The sequence below is a fragment of the Echinops telfairi genome, unplaced genomic scaffold (assembly GCF_000313985.2).
Source record: "Echinops telfairi isolate 266 unplaced genomic scaffold, ASM31398v2 ScPeMD7_9;HRSCAF=40, whole genome shotgun sequence".
Classification (NCBI taxonomy): domain Eukaryota; kingdom Metazoa; phylum Chordata; class Mammalia; order Afrosoricida; family Tenrecidae; genus Echinops; species Echinops telfairi.
Genome location: NW_022103906.1, coordinates 1,609,656 through 1,630,285, shown reverse-complemented (window position 1 = coordinate 1,630,285; position 20,630 = coordinate 1,609,656). Strand labels below are relative to the sequence as shown.

General features: G+C 40.4%; 1 pseudogene; it reads left to right on the top strand.

Moving 5' to 3' along the window:
- The first annotated feature begins 19,131 nt into the window (after positions 1–19,131).
- LOC101641742 lies at positions 19,132–19,612 on the top strand (annotated as a pseudogene).
- The last annotated feature ends 1,018 nt before the right edge of the window (positions 19,613–20,630 follow it).

Genomic DNA, 20,630 nt, shown 5'->3' with positions numbered 1-20,630 from the left:
ACCTTGCAAGTCTGGCTAGGCCAGAGAATGTACACTGGTACAGATAGGAACTGAAAATACAGGGAATCCAGGGCAGATGAGCCCGACAGGACCAGTGGTGTGAGTGGCGAAACCGGGAGGGTAAAGGGAGAATGGGTAGGAAAGAGGGAACCAATTACAAGGAACTGTGTGTGACCTCTTCCCTGGGGGACAGACAACCGAAAAGTGGGTGAAGGTAGACGTCGGAGAGGGCAAGATATGACAAAAATACCAGTTTATAAACTATGAAGGGCTCATGAGGGAGGGGGGAGCAGGGAGGAAGGGGAAAAATGAGGACCTAATGTCGGGGGTTTAAGTGGAGAGAAAATGTTTTGAGAATGCTGAGGGCAATGAATGTACAAGTGCGCTTTACACAATTGATGTGTGTATGGATTGCGATAACAGTTGTATGAGCACCTAATAAAATGTTTAAAAAATTAAATTAAATTAAAAAAATCCTCAGTGATGCTGACACTCGCCCTATTTTTTGTCCTTTTACCAGTGATATTCCTTCAGTGATATTCTTTCTGTGATGACACCCACCTAATTGCTAAGAAACTAGGTAAAAGTGAACCTGATTAAATCATCTATTATTTTGTGCTTAGTAGCCTGGGTTTTTCTAGCACAATTCCTTGCAATATGCCATCCAAAGCATTCTCTCTTCATACTCTCTAGTAGATCTTCCTTACTATAACTGCGTATCTACTAGACTCTCAGTTGTGACTCAGGCACTAACCCAGTCCTAGAGTCTCTCAGCAGTGGCCTTTGATTGCTTCCCTAGCTTTATTCCCAGAATCACCCAGCCATCACTAGCCTGTAACCTGCTGCAGCTGCATGCTTTTAACTTGTCTTTTTTGTGTTAGCCTATATTTGAGGAATATCTTCCTCTTCTCTCTGTTTGTCCTCCACATAGTTCTTCAAAACCAAGCCAATGGAAAGTTATCACTTTTCTGTGCTCCGTGTCCTACCTTGCTTATCCTGACCTGCATTTATTATCTTTATGTTATATTATATGCAATGTATTCCTTTTTATTATAGTGTAATATTCATGACACTATCACTTTTTTGATTGTGGTGGCTTGCATGTTGCTGTGATGCTATAAACTCTTCAAATAACCAGCAGAGTTATCCGTGGGGAACAAGTCTCAATTGAGCTTCAGACTAATACAGAATATAAAGAAAAACCTGATCATTATCTTCTGATTAGCATCCACTGAAAACCTTGTGGGCCACAAGAAAACATTACCTTATATAATATTGGAGTGGGCAAGGTTTTGTTCTGTTATACATGGGCTTGTCAGGGTTGAAGCTGGCTCCGTGGCGATGTACAACAATAGCATTATAATGCTCCTGTATATGCTGTATGTGCTCAAGTTGTCGATGAAAGCAAGAGGCTAGCCCAGTGCTTGGTATGGAAACTTCTTGCTCTTCACAGTGTGACTTTTCAAGTCAGTAGAACTCTTGGAGGTTTTCAGTTTATTGAGAATAATGATGACCTTCCTTGCTTTTTTGGATGAGTTTTAAAGATGGAAAAGAAGTAATCATATGCAAAAATACTTTATGAATTAAAACATGTATGGTGCTTTTGTGATATTGTTATTGATATAAGAGATATCACTCTTGTGATAATGTTATGGAGAATTTCTCACAGGCAGAAATAATACCTTCCACATTTTTCTACTCCCATGGAGCTTATTATAACTGTAAAAGTGGAAGTGTTCAGACATATTTTTGACTGAAAACTTGCTCTATTTTTATTTTCATGCTATAAATAACTCCACTGTGAACTGATATGCTGACTCACATTCTGTATTACCATTGGTCAGGTCTAAGGAATTTTGAGACTAGAATTCATTACAAATTTTTATCAGTGTCAGGTGCTTGGTACATTTTTGATGCATGACAGTATACCCATTTCATTTTATATATGTTACTTAGGAAAGAGTAAACTGTTTTCTTTCTATCTTTAAAAAAAAGGCATGATACTTCTTCAGCTTGCATTCCTGCTCCAGTTTTAGAAATGCATCCACACAGATGAAGGTGAAGGGAGACGTCTGAAAGATAAGGGAGAAAAATAAGGACAGAGCATAAGTTTTAAGATTTTATGCAGAGGAAGCTGTTCACATTATTTTTTAAATTTTGTAAAGATGAGCATGGCAGTGTATTCAAGCAGTAGACATACTGTTGAGAAAATTATATTGAATTTTGGTGTCCACATATTTAAACACATGTTCTATGGTGTTTCGGAATGGAGACTTTTACATTCAAAGGGCACACATACACACTTTACAGTGTTTATCTGTGGATTGATCTGTCTGCTCCATAAAGGACAGGAACAACCTGGCATATTTTGCGTTTCTATTCTCTGTTTAGACTTAGTTCTGTTGTGCTGTGTGTGTATGTGTGTGTGCACACTTGGGCACGCTGTGGACAGTCAGGAAAGGTGGAAAGAACATAAAGTAAGAACAAACCTGGAAGGTTTAATATTAGAACCCTCTTGTCATTTCTGTGGATATTCTCTCGTTGTATATTCTAATCGGAGTTCCAATAAACTTCTGATTTAAGCATTGGGCCTTGAATGTCAATCTCAAGAGTAAAATAATGGAGACTCATGAAGGGATGAAAGCAGAACACTGGGGAACATTTTACAATGTGAAAATGTTAAATCACAGTGAGTTAACTGGTACAATTAGAAAGAAACTTAATTTTGTCTTTGGATCACCATTTACATTTAACTCCGAACCGAAAGGCTGATGATGTGAACACCACCGGCAGCAGCCTGGATGAGAAGCCAGGCCATCTGCTGCTCTCCGGAGTGCACCCACAAACCCGGGGTGTCTCCTGGGCACATGGGGCTGAAATGGACTCCATGGGCTGTAAAACTGAAGAGTGTTTTCATCTCCAGGTCTTTAGACTTTCAGGCTGCAACATCTTTCCCCAGGCACATTTTATTCTGTCATTAGCTGGAGGCCTGCTTTACGATCACCTCAGATTCCTTTTTTCGTAACTCCATGGAAAATAGCCACCTCCTTCTCCCCAGTTAGTCTTGTATCATTGTCTTCATGGTGTTCTTTAGTCTCTGAAAATTGTATGTTTCTCAGTTTTCTTGTCAATATTCTGACCCCAGGAGCTCAGAGGTCTTACCCTTTGTAACCTTTATGACAATGCCTAACCCACAAGAGATAATAAGAAAAATATGTCTCCTGAATTATGTCCATTTTGCAGTTTAGAATTTTGAATCTCATTGAGTATAAATATTTAAAGTACCTCAACAGTTTCTTCTTCTTCTTTGGTTTTCCTTAAAGAAAAATTTGGAGATACTTAAAATTGATGCATTTGAATTGTGGTACTGATGACAAATATTGAAGGTACCCTGAACTGCCAAAAGAACAGACAAGTCTGTCTTGGAAGAAATATAGTGAGAATGCTCCTTACAGGCAAGGATGGGAAGACTTCATCTCGTATACTTTGGACATGTTATCAGGAGAGATGAATCCCTGGAGAAGAACATCATGTTTGGTAAAGTAGAGGGGCAGCAAAAAAGAGGAAGGTCTTGAACAAGATTAATCGACACAGTGGCTGCAACCATGGGCTTAGACAGAACAATTGTGAGGCTGGTGCAGGACTGGGCTGTGTTTTCTTCTACTGTACAGAGGGCCTCTGTAAACTGGAGCTGACTCAACAGCACTTAACAACAATCGCCACCACAGTTTTAGCAATCTGTTTGAATTTGAATTTGAAAATAGATCGCCTAATTCAAGAACAGTATTCATTCATAGTGACTGTATGTAGGCTGATTAGATCTGCTTGGTGTGGGGAAAAGCTGTTACTCCTTAGGCAAACAGGACAGGACCACCACCTGCCATGGTTGATGGCCCATACGAAAATGCTGATGACTCAGTCACAGAAGCTTAGGTCTCTCTGCCTAAGATAAGCTGACACTTGCCTCTGGTTCCCTGACTAAAGCTGCAGAAGTTAGCAGTCTCAAACTTATCAGTTACTTCATGTTCCTGACCTCATCCTCCCCTGTGTTAATGTTTCTTTGCAAACCTTCGAATTGTAAACTGTCCCTTTCTGTGTAAAACCTGTCACATGTTGCAGGCTGTGTGCTGGGAAAGTGTTTAAGCCTGCCCCTGAAAAAGCTCTGGGACCTGGAGTGACTATACTGCAGGGAGCCCTGAATCCTAACTTTTGGCTGTCCCTTTTGTATATAAGCATTCTCATTGCAGAGCATGCCTCCTCTCAAACTCATTCGTAATGTAAGAGAAGAGCTGGTCTCAGTATTATTCAAGGCTCGGTAGGTTCCAAGAAGCAGACGGCCACATCTTCTTCCAGGTATGCTAGATGCAAGCCATCAACATTTTTGTTCAGAGCTAAGTGCTTAACCACTGAGCCACCAGGACTCACTCACTCTGTCATCTAGTATCTAGAAATGAGGGTAAATTAAAAGTATTTTTACAAAATCAGATACATTTATTAAGCAAATATATCAAAATGTGAATATTTTGTTCCTTGACGCATACTCCATCTAGGTCTATATACTTCTGAAGGTGTTCTGCACTTTGCAATTAACACTACCTCAAAGGGAAGTTTTGGCATCCTTCAGAGTCTTAAATCATGTTCCTATCAAATGCTCTTTGAGTTTTGGAAACAGGAATAATAATAATAGAAACAGGAATAATAATAATAGAAAAGCAAGATCAGAGTAGTAGGATGGTTGGGGTAAGGTTTATTCATGAAATCGTCAAAGGACATCCCTTGTTACCCTTGAAAAATGAACAAGTACATTGTATTTATCCCCAAACCCAAACTCACCGCCATTGAGTCAATGCTAACTCATAACAACACTATGTAGAACTGTGTTCACACAGTGTTGCTATGAGTTGACAGTTCGCAGTGTAGAACTGTCCTTGTGAGTTTCTGAGACTACAAGTGTTTACCGGAGTAGAAAGTCCCATTTTTCTCTCTGATGGTTAGAATCTACTGACTTGTAAATGGCAGCCCAATAACTTTCCTGGTATCTTATCATCAGTGCAGGAAGTTTTCTCAACTTCCTAAGGCCCTGTCATTATCCTGTGTTCTTTAAGAAATTTGATCAAGGTTAAGCCTTTGGAATACCTAAAAATAGTTTCTATTACATTCTGAGCTGACCTCTTAGATTTAACTTACTCAACAGATCCCTGAGGAAGCCACTATTTTGATCAGATCTTTCTCTCCGGAGCATATTGGTAAATGTAAGACTATCCCCTGGTTATAATACATGGCATAACATTTTATTTACTAACTTTGATCTTACTTAAATACTTAAATAAGTATGGGCTAATATTGGACTTATGGACTTGATCTGGACTGGGCTGGGGTGTTTTCTCAATATTCAACTGCTCTTGTATATAAATCTTTTTCTTATATACATATGGGTGTCTATGAATTTGTTTTTCTGGTCTATCCAGACTGACATACCTATTAACTTTCTGAAAAGTTAAATGATTTAGGAAGATATTTCCTTGCATTTGGATAAAAAAAATAGATATTATTCCTGAAATAAAAATTCTTTCCTCAGTCCTATGGCAGAAAAGCATCCTTTTGGTTCTTTTTTTTACAAAAAAATATTGAGTTTAACTAGTGTGTTACTGAGATTGCTTACCTTCAGTGATCACTGATTGGAGAGACATGTTTAAAAACATTTTGTTTGGAATGAACCCATGCATGGATGAACTGAAGATGCTAATAGAGACACTTTTGGGGTTACCCTAGTATATAATCAGGAACCCTAGTAGTATGCGTAGTGGTTGCCTATTGAGCTGCTAATTACAAGGTCAGGAGTTCAAAACTACCAATTGCTCCATGGGAGAATGATGGGGCTTTCTACTTCAGTAAAGAGTTCCAGTCTCAGAAACTCACAGGTGGTAGTTCTACCCTGTTCTATGGGGTCACTAAGGGTCAGCATCAACTCAAAGGCAGTGAGTTTGGTTTGGGCAAGTTTGAGTATATAATTATGAAATACATACTTTGTAGTGGCCTTAAAACATGGAATGTTGTAATTGCTGGAAAGAAAGAGGTTGGCATTTGTATTGGAAAGGCTTGTTGTTGTTAGGTGCTGTCGAGTCAGCTCTAACCCATAGCAATACTATGTACAACACAATGAAACATTGTGTGGGCCTGCACCATCTTCCCAATAGTCATGTTTGAAGGTACTGCTATGCCATTGTTGTAGGCACTGTGTCAACCCATCTTGCTGAGGGTCTTCCCCCTTTTTGATGACCCAAGCATGATGTCCTTCCCCAGTGACTGGTCTCTTCTGACAGCATAACCAAACTATGTGAGAAGAAGTCTGACTATCCTTGGTACGAGGGAGCGTGTTGGCTATATAAGATAGGCAAGATAAACAGTCCTGCGGAAAAAACAATGGGACCAATGATTCTGGGGGACAAGGGAGAGGGGGAGGTTGAAGAAAGGGAGGAGGGAGCCAACAAAGCCAGGGGCAAGGGAAGAACAAGAGATGTAAAATTGATGGTGAGGAGGGTGTAGAACACCTGGCGGGGTTTGATCAAGTGCAATGTAGCCGAGAGGAATTACTGAGAGCCAAATGAAGGTTGAACATGATAGTGGGACCGGAGGAAAGTAAATGAAAATAGAGAAAAGAATTAGGAAGCAAAAGACACTTATAGAGGTATAAATATAAGCATGTATATATGTAAATATATCAATATATAACAATAGAGATATAGTTTATGTATATATATTTATATGTTAAGTATCAAAGTAGCAAGTGGACATTGGGTCTCTACTCAATTTCATCCCTCAATGCAAAAACACCTTGTTTTAATAACCTATCATTCTGTGATGCTCACCTACCTGACAGGATCAATGAAATGAAAATGTGGTGAAGAAAGCTGATGTTGCCCAGCTATTAAATGATATAGCTGAAGCAACAAAGTCCACATGGCAGAAGCTCACCAGCCTGTGTAAGCATGTGGTGTCAATGGGATCAGGTACTAAGGAAGACTAGCAAAAGAAACTCCATTTTTGTTAGCTCCTAAGTGACTTGCCCTTTTCTCCCTTCCATCTCAGAAAGTTGACTGCTAGTTGACTTGCCCATTCTCCCTCCATTTATGGGAAAGCCTCTGCTGGTGATTAATTTTAGAATGTACTCCGATGTTCCCAGATTCAGGACACTACAATTAGTTTTGACTATTCTTCAATATATCGTTCATTTTGATTATTTTTCAATATTGTTCCCTTTGCTGTTGTAATCTGAATGGTGTAGTTAATCTTGTCATGATAACCAAGGTGTTACAATCACGATAACCAAGGTGTTACAACCAAGGTATTGTTTCTTTTATGATAATATTGTTATGGTAACTGTTAGGATCAATTTTGGTATAGTTTCTTTTATGACTAGGCATGTACCTTGTATTGTATGCTTACTCTCCTTGAAGTTACAATTAATCCATTAATTTTGACTTCTGCTTCTCTTCACACTTGCTTGAGCCCTAGACAGGTGATAAATGAGTTTTTGGCCTTAAAGATGGACTGAGAATTTCACTCAGGACTGCTAAGAGGGGAAACGTCTTTAGTTTCTTGGTAGCCCAGCTAACTGAATAAAGACTCTTCTAAATTTCAAGACATTATAGTGGCTGTCATTTATTTGAACTGGCAACAGATTCAGGCATCAGAAGACTTAAACAAACAATCATATCAATGCAAATGAGGGGGGTTGGAGTGGGGACTCAAAGCCCACCTGTAGACAATTGGACATCTCAGAGAAGGGTCACAGGAAGGGACAAGCCAGCTAGGGTGCTGTACAGCACTGATGAAATACACATCATTCCTTTAGTTCTTTAATACTTTCTCCCCCACCCCCACCATCATGACCCTAGTTCTACCTCACACATCCAGCTAGAGAGAAGCATGTACACTGGTAAAGATAAGAGCTCTCAACATATGGAACCCAGGAGAAAGAAACCCCTCAGGTAGGGGGAAAGTGGGGGAAAGGGGGAGAAAAAGGGGGAGCCAATGTCAATGATTGATATATTAACCCCCCTCCTCCCAAGGGCTCAAACAATAGAAACATGGGTGAAGCGAGATAGCAGATGGTGTAAGAAATGAAAATAATAATAAATTTTAATTTATCAAGGGGTCACAAGGGTGGGAGAGTGCGGGGAGAGAGGAGAAAAAAGGAGCTGATACCAATTGAGGAATTATTACTTTCAAATTGTGGAGTTGATGAGGAATATTGAATAACAATTAGATAAAGCATAGCAGATGCTTTAAGGATAATGTAGGACCAGGTAGCATTTTGTTATGTTGTGCATAGTGCTACTATGAGGCAGAACAGACTTTCCAGGACCTAAGAATAACAATAACCAAGTGTGATTGAGGATATACAGCTAGGAGAATGATGAGGTAGTTAGGACTCAATACATCTTTAGTAGACAGGCTTAACAGGTGATTTCAACAGAAACAGTGGATCTACCATGTAAAAATCTGCTGCTCAGCAATAAGAAAAATACAGTATTTCATCTATTGCTAATGAAATATATGTCATTTTTCAGGTTAACTTGAATGTGTGCAATATATCCTCTTAATTTAAGAAACAAAGAAATCTACTGTTTTCAAATAAGAAAAATTCACATAAAAGGAAATAAATTCTCACTGAATCAGTACTCAATCTGCTTGCATCATGAGATTACCATAGATTACGCATGACAAAAAAAAATCTCTCCAAACCAGAATTTGACACAAAATTGAAACCGAGCACTGAACCAGTTTGAATAAATTTGGTGAAGTAGTTTCTTTGTACACGAGTATTTACCTTTACTACAAAATATACCCACGAGTGTGATGTAGCATAAAGGAGGCAAAATTTTGAATATTTTAAAGACATAATCAAACTCTGTGAGTTCCTCAGTTTAGGTCAACCGGAACATAGTCTTGGGGGACACAAAGGACTATTGGCATAACAGTTCACAAAGGAAATGTTCTACTAGAATCAGTAGTGACTGGGATCATAAAAGCTCATGAGCAGCTATCTAAGGTGCAACCATTGGCCTCTCCCCGTCCAGAAGTAATTCAAACTATGAAAATAGAAATACTTATGGAAGCAATTAGTCCAGTGAACTAAGGGACCACTCAAAATCAGTTCCATAACTGTGAAGACAGAACTAGATGGTACCTGGCCACCACCAGCAACTTCTCTGAAAAGTATTACATGGAAAATCCTGGTGAAGAAATCAGATGGTGTTTGGCTATCAGAAAGAATAGTCTGGGATCTTGAAGCTTCGTCTTCAAACAAGCAGCCTTCTAAGTGAGGCAACAACAGTAAGTCCACATGGAGGAAGCACAGAAGCCTGTGTGAACCAAAGACTGTGAATAATATAATCCAAATCTGAACGAGGGAATGGTATTAGAACTTAAATTCCAAATGCCCAATTTGCAAAAGGCTATGATGACAGTGGAAGCCCTGAACCCATTTTGCAGGGTCTCTACAGGGAATCCTAGAGAATTCCCTCTAAGGGTAGTCCAGGGATATGAATATCCTTGCTATCAGACAAAGATAATTTTTATTTTCTTCTGAGGGAATTTTAAAGTAAATTATGCTGTCTGTAGTTTGGTTTCACTATAATACTGATCATTTGCTCTCTTTTTGATCCATTTTAAAGTTGTTACCATCCTTAATATTTTCTGCTTTCTTTTTATAATTTTATTTCTGTTTCATATTGTCATTGTTTTATTTGCCTGTCTGTGTTTTGTATGATTTTCTGTATATGAGATATAGGATAGGTAAAGCTAAAGAGACAGTAACTGGATTAATTATCTAAGGGTATGATAAGGGAGATTAGGGGAAATTTGGAGCTAACTACACTGAGTATGAGAAGAAAATGTTCTAAAATTAGTTATGGCAATGAGTCCATGACTTCTCTTTTTATTGACTAGGATTAATACATGTATTAAATCATTCCATAGTTCAATAACATCCAGAAGAATTGTAAATTTCCTATTACAATCAGTTTCCAAACATTTTTTCTCTATATAGACCCCCTTGTGTCTTCACCCCATTCACCCTGCCCCCACCTCTGTGACCCCCTCCCGCCAAATCCCATTTTGCACTTGCGGACTCTAGGACTCATCAGTCCTGATTTTCATACATCAAAACAAACAAACAAAAACCCATATACCACAACTTCAAGAGGGTGACTCTCAATGACATAACACTTCTGAGATACCCCCTAATATGTACAATCAAAAACCAAACCAAACAAAACAATACAATCCCCCAATACATAAAAATTTGGAAACCAGATCAGGTCCAGCGTGCTTCATAGGGGGAATCTGTTGACAAGTTCTAACGGTCCAAGTCAGATTTATGCCTTTGCTCTTCTATGATCATTTCTCCAAAGGACTCTGTTTGCAACCATTTTCTCCTATCCCTCAACTATGGGCAGAGGGAGTTCACCAGAAGCTTATGTCCTATGTAGTTCCACCAATGAATCTTGGGCTTTCCCTGTCATCCATCACCTTCTGCATACTGGATCCTCACAATTTAGGCTCTGATTACTGATCCCTCTTTTGATTTCAGATTATATGGATTCCAATCCTTTGGTGATTGATGATGGTGTGCATATTCCATGTGGATCTAATTGACACCTCACTAACATGGCTGTTTGTTCAGAGATAAGCCTTTAAAACCCCAGATGCTATTTTATCTGATAGCTGGGCACTATCTAATTTCTGCACCATATTTTGTCATAGCGCCCTTCTCCACTGTGTCCCCTTCCTGGAGGTAAGTATCGAGCAGTCCACGTTGCAAGAACTAATTGTTCTTAAGTTGGAGCTGGGATTTAGTGTGAGCCCCAAACCCTTTCCTAGATCTCTGTTTGTTTGTTTCTTTCAATTTGTTATTACTTGGGAATTAACCCAAATGACATGTTATTTTATCATTCATTCTTATATAGCAGAATTATACCATTGCTTCCATAATTGGTTTCCAAACATCCTATTTCATCCTGAGTACCTTGACATCATTTCTCTTATATCACACATCCTCCCCTAGACCCCTCCCTGAAACCCTTGTTCTACTTGCTATCCCCATAGGTTCGTTATACAGATTACATATGTAGAGTGAGAAGATACAACCCCGACACACACCTTTCCTGATGTTACACGTGCAGTATGCCCTTGTTCTGTTCCTACAATTGCCTCTGGTTCCATGTACAGGTTCCACATGAGCACAATGAAGTGTTCTGAAAATTCCATGCTTTTCAAATAGAGCCATATTTTGTTATGATCCACACAGTCAAATGCCCTGGCATACTGAAGAAAACACATGTAAGCATTTTTGTGGTATCCTCCGCTTTCATCTAAAATCCATCTGATATCACCAATAATATCCTTTGCTCCATGTCCTCTTCTGAATCTAACCTGAACATCTGGCAATTCCTTGTCAATGTACTGCTACAACTGTTGTTGTTGGATGGTCTTCAACAAAACTTTATTTGTATGTGATACTAATGATATTGTTTTATAATTTGCATTGTGTTGTCTTTCTTTGGAATGGATACAAATATGGATGTCTTCCAGTCAGTTGGCTGAGTGTCTGTCTTCCAAATTTATTGGCATAGATCAGTGAGTGCTTCCAGTATCAGCTTGTTGAAACATTTCAACTGACATTCTGTAAATTCCTGGAACTTTGTTTTTGGCTAATGCAGCTTGAACCTTTTCATTCAGTATTTCTTGAGGTGGTTTAATGATGACTAGTTCTTTTTAGTACCTTGAGTCTGCATTCTTTCCATCTTGTTTTGATATTCCCTGCATTGTAAATATTTTGCTGTCAAAATATTTCAATATTGCAACTTAAGGCTTTAATTTTTTTCTTGAGTTCTCTCAATTTAAGATATGCTGTGCATGTTCTTGTTTTTAATTTTCTACCACTAGGTCTTTGCACATTTCATTATAATATTTTACTTTGCCTTTTTGTTCAACTTTTTGCCATCATCATTTCTTCCATTCGTCATAGCTACTGTAAGATGAAGAGCAAGTTTCAGAGTCTCTTCTCACACCCACTTTGATAATTTATTTCTTGTATTTTTAATGACCTTTTGCTTTCTTTATATATGAGATTCTGGATGTCATCCCCCATGGCTCTTCGGGGCTTCTGGCATTAGTGTTTAAAGTGTCAAATTTGTTTTTGAGATGTTCTTAAACTGCCAGGGGTCATATTTTGGTTCTTGTTGACTAGTTTTCATTTTCTTAAGCTTCAACTTGAACTTACATATGAGCACTTTCTGTTGGCTTTAGTGGCCCTACTGGTATTTGAAATATCAATGATATAACTTCCAGCATCACAGCAACACACAAGCCAGCATAGTGCAACACTGACACACAAGTAGTGGTAAAAAATGACGGAAACTCTTATTAAATCAAAATATGACATTTTGTTTTAACACCAATCTTGAAATGTCTTTTTGATGATGAATGTAATGCTGTTCCTCTTGAATCTGTCATTCCTGGCAGAGTAAACCATAGGATTTTGTGATTCAAAATGGTCAATACCAGTCCATCTCAGCTTATTAATGTCTAGAATGTCAATTTTAATGCATCCCATCATATTGCTTATAACTTCTATTTTTTTTCTAAATGCATGCTCCATACATTCCATGTTCTGATGTTAATTGATGTTTATAGCTGTTTCTTCTCATCTTGAGTCAACAAATAAGGGTCCTGAAAGCTTTACTCCCTCGGGTTTTATTCCATCCATGTTATTACCATCGACTCTACTCTGAGCTGGCTGCAGTTCCTCAGTCCTGTTTTGATTACCTTCTGACCTGGCAGGTTCATCTTTAGGCACTATCTGTGACCACGTGCTGCTTTGTTTCCAATAGTTTTCACTTTCCAATAGCAATGCGGTACTTTCCATGAAGTTTTCAGTGGCTAATTCCTCAACTTGGACAGTGTATTCCTTCTTTGTTTTCTCTTGAAGAGTTGCTGACACCTGTTCCATTTGGGTGACCCTGCTGGAATTTGAAATACTGGTGACATAGCTTCCAGTATCACAGTAATATAAGCTACCACAGTATGACAAACTAATAGAGTAGGGTGAGGTTCAAAATTACAGAAACTTTCATTAAACAAAAATACCAAAATGTGAGTCCATTGGTTTTTAGCACATCCTCCATTTTGGCCTATACGATGTAAAGAAGTTTCCCCCCTATATTTTTAACCCATCTCTGAAGAGTTCTGCAATCATGGATTACACCATATCAAAATGGCTGTTGTACAATCCTTATCAAAATGGCTGTTGTACAATCCCCGAGGGACTCCAATCACGTTTCTTTTCAGGGTTCTTTCGGTTTTAAAAACAAAAATCTGAAGGGTACAGAGCAGAGTTTTAGGTTCAATGAGAAAAGATTTTATGTTAGACAGAATTCGTTAGAGAAACAAAACCAGGACACTAATGATTTTATATATATAAAGAAATAAACAGTTAATTAATCTATAAAGCTGTACGAATGGCTCAGGGAAACTCAATTCCACAAGACAGCTAGTACACTGGCAATCCTTCAAGTTTTGAGGCCCGCAGGGGAGTCCTCTGTAGAGCAATGCAGGTTATCCGGCCATGGGCAGCAAACAGCAAGGCAGGTCACCAACAGTCAGCCAGATGACAGGGTCCAACAGTCCCCCGCTCAAGCGATGTATATTCCAGTAGCGTGGCAAACCAGGCCTTGGAGGAATCTCAAACTACAGCGACACAGTCCACGGGTTAGGTGTCCCACAGGTAGTGTAGCTTGTAAATTGAGGCACAGAACAAACAAGGCAGCCACACACTGGTCCGATGATCAAAGAGCAAGAGACAAGAAAGGCAAGGCTAGCCAAGCCATTTCTCTTTCTTCCCTTCAATTAATCTCACATGTTCATTGGCCATGTTGGCATAATCCACCCCTTGCCAACTTGGTACCGGTACACAATTCTTTAGCCATATATTATTTCCAGACATGAAAGAAATCACACTTATACTTAACATCAAACATCTATCATACATATAAATGAAAACACACTGAGTCCAATTGTATCTGATATATCATACATGAACAAAGAAAATATATTCAATAGGCACAATAAAAGAAAATGAACTAATAATCACAAATCTCACTTTTGCAAATGATCGCATGGTTATAACTGATAGGTAGAACTACCTTCTTCTACTACCCATTCTGTATTACCTTTGCCCTTGGCAAGCACCTCAGCTGATGGTGGTTTTGTGCATTGTAGGGTGACTCAGACCTTCATTCCTGAGGGGTCTGGGTCATTAGATGTCCTGTCAGGATTGGGTTGCTGTAACTTACCATTTACTGTAATCACAGGGCATGGTAGTACTAAGATTCGGCCTATGGGATCACCTGGATTCCAGACATATTCTTCTTTACCTCCATTATGTAGAACCAGTACAACTTCTCCTTGGTAATCAGGATCAATCCCACCACTCAGTACAGTGACACCCTTCCTTACCTGTCGATCCAAGGGCATGAGAAGCCGGAAGTAGACAGGGGCCATTCTCAAATGCCAATTCAGTGGAATCTGGGCTGTGTTTCTAGGTGGGAGAGTTCCTTCCTTTGCGACCAGGACCTCCAGGCCCGAAGCACATAGGGTTACTGGAACAGGAAGCAAATATACTGCAAGTAGATCACTAGGAGTAATAGTGAGTGGTGCCACACCAGCTTCCACCTCTTGGTTTCTGGACCCATGAATTTTGGCTACTGGAGACACAGCACCATATATTGGCCATTGGTTTGGAGCATATACAGCTTCCTGGAGAACATTGCCCCAGCCCTGCTAGTTGTTGCCACCCAGTTGGCACTGTAATTGTGTCTTTAGGAGGCCATTCCACCGTTCTATCAAACCAGCTGCTTCAGGATGATGAGGAAGATGATACAACCAGTGGAATCCATGGGAATAAGTCCACTGTCGCACTTCATTTTCTGTGAAGTGATTTCCTTGATCTGGAGCAATGCTCTCTGCAATGCCATGGTGGTGGATGAGGAATTATGCAAGTCCACGAGTGGTAGTTTTGGCAGCAGCATTGCATGCAGGGAAGGAAAATCCATATCCAGGGTAGGTGTCTATTCCAGTAAGAATAAAACACTGCCCCCTCCATGACTGAAGTGGTCCTATGTAATCAACTTGCCACCAAGTTGTCCGTTGATCTCCCTGAGGAATGGTCCCATATCTTAGACTTAATGTTGGCTTCTGCTTCTGGCAAATGGGGCACTCAGCAGTGACAATGGCCAAGGCAGCCTTGGTGAGGGGAGATCCATGTTGCTGCGCCCATCCCTGCCACCATCTCTATCCCTACCACCATGTCCACTTTGTTCTTGGGCCCATTGGGTGATGACAGGAGTGGCAGAGGAAAGAAGAGGACCAGTCTCCACAGCGCGTGTCATCTTATCCACTTGATTGTTAAAGTCCTCCTCTTCAGAGGTAACCCTTTGGTGAGCATTTACATGAGATACAATTACCTTTACTTTCTTGGCCCATTCAGAGAGGTCTATCCACATACTTTTCCCCCACACCTCCTTGTCACCAATTTTACAATCGTGTTCCTTCTAATTCCCTGACCATTCAGCCAAGCCATTAGCCACAGCCAATGAATCAATATACAGTCTCACATCTGGCCATTACTCCTTGCAGGCAAACTGATGGTAGCACTAATCTCTGCAATCCCTTCAGGAATGTGGTATTGCTTTTGGTTTACTATTTTCTTAGGCAATGGCAGTTGTAATGGTGTCCACTTGGCCTTTCCTACCATTATAACCCTTATTCCACATTTCAAGGATCCAATATGGGGGTTCTTCCAGTTACTAAGTACGTCTATTCCAATGATGCATTCTGGAACTGGGGAAATAACCACCAAATGGGTTCGGGGGCTTACTGGACCCATAGTGAGGTGTACCTGAGCTAAAATTCCATTGATAACTTGACCTCCAGAAGCCCCCACAATGACTGGCCGGCCTTTGAAACACTTTGGGTCTCCTGGAATTAGTGTCAGTTCAGAGCCAGTGTCCAGTAATCCCTGAAAAGTTTGATTATTTCCTTTCCTCCAATGAACAGTCACTCTTGTGAAAGGCTGCAGGTCCCTTTGGGAAAGATTAGAAGAAAGACTAACAGTATATACCTTGGGTGATGTAGGAGGGTACACCTTTAAAGCGACCTGGCCCTCCCTTCATTCAAGGGGTTGTAAGTCTGTAAACTGGCTCAGGTCTTGGAACTGATTGAGTGATCGTGACTGTCTATTCTGCTGTTCACCTGATCTACAATTCTTCCGCCTGTATAGATCATGTAAATATTTAGTACGTTTCCCATCTATTTCATTCCTACGGATACCATGACTAAATATTCAATGCCATAAATCCACATGAGACAGGTTGCTTTGATTAATATGGAAACCTTGTTGTCTATTATAACCACGCCCACCTTGTCTCTGTTGATTCAGTGCTGACACCTGCCCTCTACCATCACGGGAACCAATCAGCCCATTGTGGGCAAATGTCGGAGTTCGCTTAGGGCAGTTCCCTCTGTTAATCCTGGTGCACATAAAATAGCAATTACAGGAGTCTTAAGAGATGCTGGGGCCCACTTCACAAACTTGTTTCTTATGGTTGTGGTGAAGGGTATTTCCTCAGGACACCCCCTTTTGAGCCTATGGGATTATCCTGATAGATCCATTCCAACATACCAATTTCCCTAAGCTTTTGGATGCCTTCTTCTACAGTGTACCAAGGTAGGTCAGATACCACAAGTTGGTCTCATCTAGGCCATCTGGCAGTCCATGCTTCATTGAACCAACCAAACAAAGAATCAGATCCTCTCTTAGCTTCTCTCACAGAGACATTGAAAGAATCTGTGCTTGCATTTCTTGCCCCAGTATTCCACACCCGTAGTAACCATTCACAGGGATATTCCCCAGGCTTCTGTTTGTACATATTAGAAAACTCGAGCAGATATTTGTGAGGATAACATGCTTCTTCTTGGGTAATCATCTCAACCTCACCTTTAGGAGCTTTCTGAGCCTTAATTTTAGTGACAGGTCTAGAGGAAATAATAGGTTGTGAGGGTGTTTCCTGGGTCCTCTCAGCAATATCTTGTAAGACATCTCCCTCCGGCAATGCTATAGATGCAGCCCCATCTGGTATTTCAGCTTGAGCAGTTTAGTTAATCTGCTGAGGTGTGGGTTGTTTTATTGATAGTGGATTAATCCCTTCAGCTGGGAGGGGTGTAGCTATTGACTGTGGTGGCTCAATCTTTTCTAGGGGCTCAATATCCTTCTCCTATGGATCATCAGCCCATATGTTCCCATCCCCTGATTAATGGGCATAATATCCAATTAATGCCCTCACTTTGGTATCAGACAGTGCTCTAGATCTGCAATTCAGCTGACTTTGTAATTCAGCCACTTGCATGATGAGACTCTGGACCTGTTTCTCAGCAATGTCAGCTCTTTTCCTAGAGAAGAGAAGGCTGTCCTTTGTAGCACATGCAGATGCTTTCAAATCTGTTATTAGGCACTTGAGGGATGCTTCTGAGACTCTGAGATCATCCCTCTCCTTAATCACACTTTCAATTGCAAGGAGGACAAGCCAACCAGCTTCCCTATACTTGTCATCCTGACAAAACTGCTGGAACATATCAACCATATGATCACCGATCACCCAGAGTCTATTGTTTAACCAGCACCTCATCTATTGGTGGTGATACTGTAAATATCACCTATGTTATTTCACACCATGGATTAGTAAGAGTGACAGATTTATCCATGCCTTCAGTGCAGAAATAGCATTATCAGTGCTATTAAACATAATCGGACTGAAGAGTCAATTTAAGAAGCCCATATTTATGATTTTATTTCTCTAGAACCACTCCTGATGCCAGTTATGTTAGACAGGGTTCTCTAGAGAAACAAAACCAGGACACTAATGATTATCTATCTATATCTGTATATAGCATAAGAAATAAACAGTTAATTAATCGATAAAGCAGTACAAATGGTTCAGTGCAGCTCACTTACATGGGACAACTAGTACACTGGCAGTCCTTCAAGTCTTGAGGGCCACAGGGTAGTCCTCTGTAGAGCAATTCAGTCTATCTGGGCACAGGCAGCAAACAGCAAGGCAGATCACCAACAGGCAGCCAGGTGACAGGGTTCAGCAGTCCCCAGCTCAAGCGATGTATACTCCAGTAGCGTGGGAAAGCAGGTCTTGAAGGGAACCTCAAACTACAGCAACACCTTCCAAGCGTTAGGTGTCCCACAGGTAGTGTAGCTTGCAAATTGAGGCAGAGAACAAGGCAGCCCCATGCTGGTCCTATGATCAAAGAGCAAGAGACAAGAAAGGCAAGGCTAGCTGAGCCATTTCTCTCTCTGCCCTTCAATTAATCACACATAGGTTCATTGGCCATGTTGGTGAAATAAACCTACCTGTCACAGATTTCCCAGTGAAATTATCATAAATAGTCCCAGAATGAGTAGTCACTTGAAGAATAAGCAGGACCATTGTTCTGAATGAAAAAAAATATTTTTAATTCCTTGTTGCAACTTCCCAGCCCTTTTTCTCAACAAGTAGTTTACAATTTTCTTAAAACTTCTTCGTACAAGTCCCTGTGGTCATCTTATGTCCTTTGGGAAAATCTTTCAAGATTATTCTTTGTAATTCCCAAAATGAGTCACCATAATCTTCTGAGCTGACTTCTCTGCCTTAAACTTATCTGCATGAGCAGATTCCTGTGGAAGCCACTATTTTTGATCTGGCCTTATTATGAAGGTTTGCTCATGAGATAAGACAAGTTTAGTACTGAGAAAACTTGTCTGCAGCCTCCACTGATTGGAGAGGCATATTCAAACATCATCTGTTCAGAATAAACCTGTGCATGAATTAACTACTAGCAATAATTTTGACAGTTGTGTGTTTCTACTTAACCAAAACATGGTGCTCTGTTAAAGACAGGTAACGGTTTATTTGAAACTCGAAATTCTTTAAGAAGGATTTGGATAAAACTTCCTTCTGGCCATGGTTAAAGAGGACATATTAGGGTTGCCCTAACAATGCTCAGTGGAGTTGTGCCGCCATGGCCTCCAACTTTAAGAAGGTAAGCAGGGCATCAACTTCCCAACCGAAGAGGATGTCTTCTAAGCCCACAATCAGTGATGACCAGAAACAGGGGATCCGAGAAGCTTTTGATCACTTTGATGCAGATGGAACTGGTACCATGGATGTCAAAGAGCTTGGAGGTCACCACGAGGGCCCTGGGCTTTGAGCCCAAGAAGGAAGAGATCAAGAAAATGATGAATGAAATTGACAAAGAAGGCACAAAGAAAATGAAGTTCAGTGACTTTCTGGCTGTGATGGCTCAGCAAATCTCTGAGAAAGATACCAAAGAAGAAATCTTGAAAGCCTTTAAGCTCTTCGAAGACAATGAAACTGGCAAGGTCTCTTTCAAATATCTGAAGCATGTGACCAAGGAGTTGGGCGACAATCTTGCTGATGAAGAGCTGCAGGAAGCAATCAATGAGTCGGATGGGGACGGTGATGGGGAGGTGACTTACTAATGCAGCGCCTATCTCTCTTGGTGCCAGGCAGGGTGGGAAAGTTCTTTGAAGACCCTAACCATTTTCACTCCCACCCCCCCTGATCACTTTAGGACCAGCCTCGAATCCCCTTGTCCCCTCTTGCCATTGCTCTTTGACATTTCATTCTTTGAAAAATGCTCAGCTGATGGTTTGCATTCCCCCAAACTGAACTAGAGCACGCTTGCTAGCACGGAGAAAGTCTAAGGGAGGCCCCGAAGGGTGTCGCCCACCTCCCCTCTTGGCCTTGCCTTGCACTTCCCTCCAAATTCATGTCTTCCATCGCCACCAGCAGCAGACCCCTCTGTGGGGGCTCTGGCTTTCGTTGACAGCTGGACTGACTGGCATTTTCTCTTTGGTCAAACCTGCCGCCCTCTCTCTCCAGTGCTCTGGGGGGTGTTCAGTGCTCTTGGATTTGTCTTTGAAAATAAAACCTTTCTGATTTTGTAAAGAAACAAACAAAAAAAGGGACGTATTTGATTTATTTAACCTAAATAAGCCTTTCATAATAAGCTAAGGTTAAAATAGGGCCTCATATTCTGCAAGTCTTCTTTTGTTTTTTTCATGAAAACCCTTTCTCCGGTTGGTGAGGAGTCTCTCATAGCAGTGTTTCACATTTAAAAATCACTTGCTGTGTGAGCAAATATATGGCCCATTTACAATTTACCAGGGAGTTTTAACTGAAAATAATTTTATCTTACCTCTGGGAATTTTAAGATTAAAATTCAAAAGCGAAGTTACTGATTTATGGTAGCTCTAGTTCTCTTGATAAAATGGCCTAATATTTCTAAACAAGAACTGAGAACTATGGGAAAGCTGCACGCTATCTCTAAGACAGCACTTTAATGAACCGTGCACTATCCACAGAGACTATTCCCTAATGAGGGTTCAGAAGGACATGGGTTGGCTACCTGCAGGGGCAGGACTATCCACTCTGTGTCCAGCTAGGGCCATGCTCTAGTAAGTCAGTGATGAATTGTCTCACTAGTACATATGACAG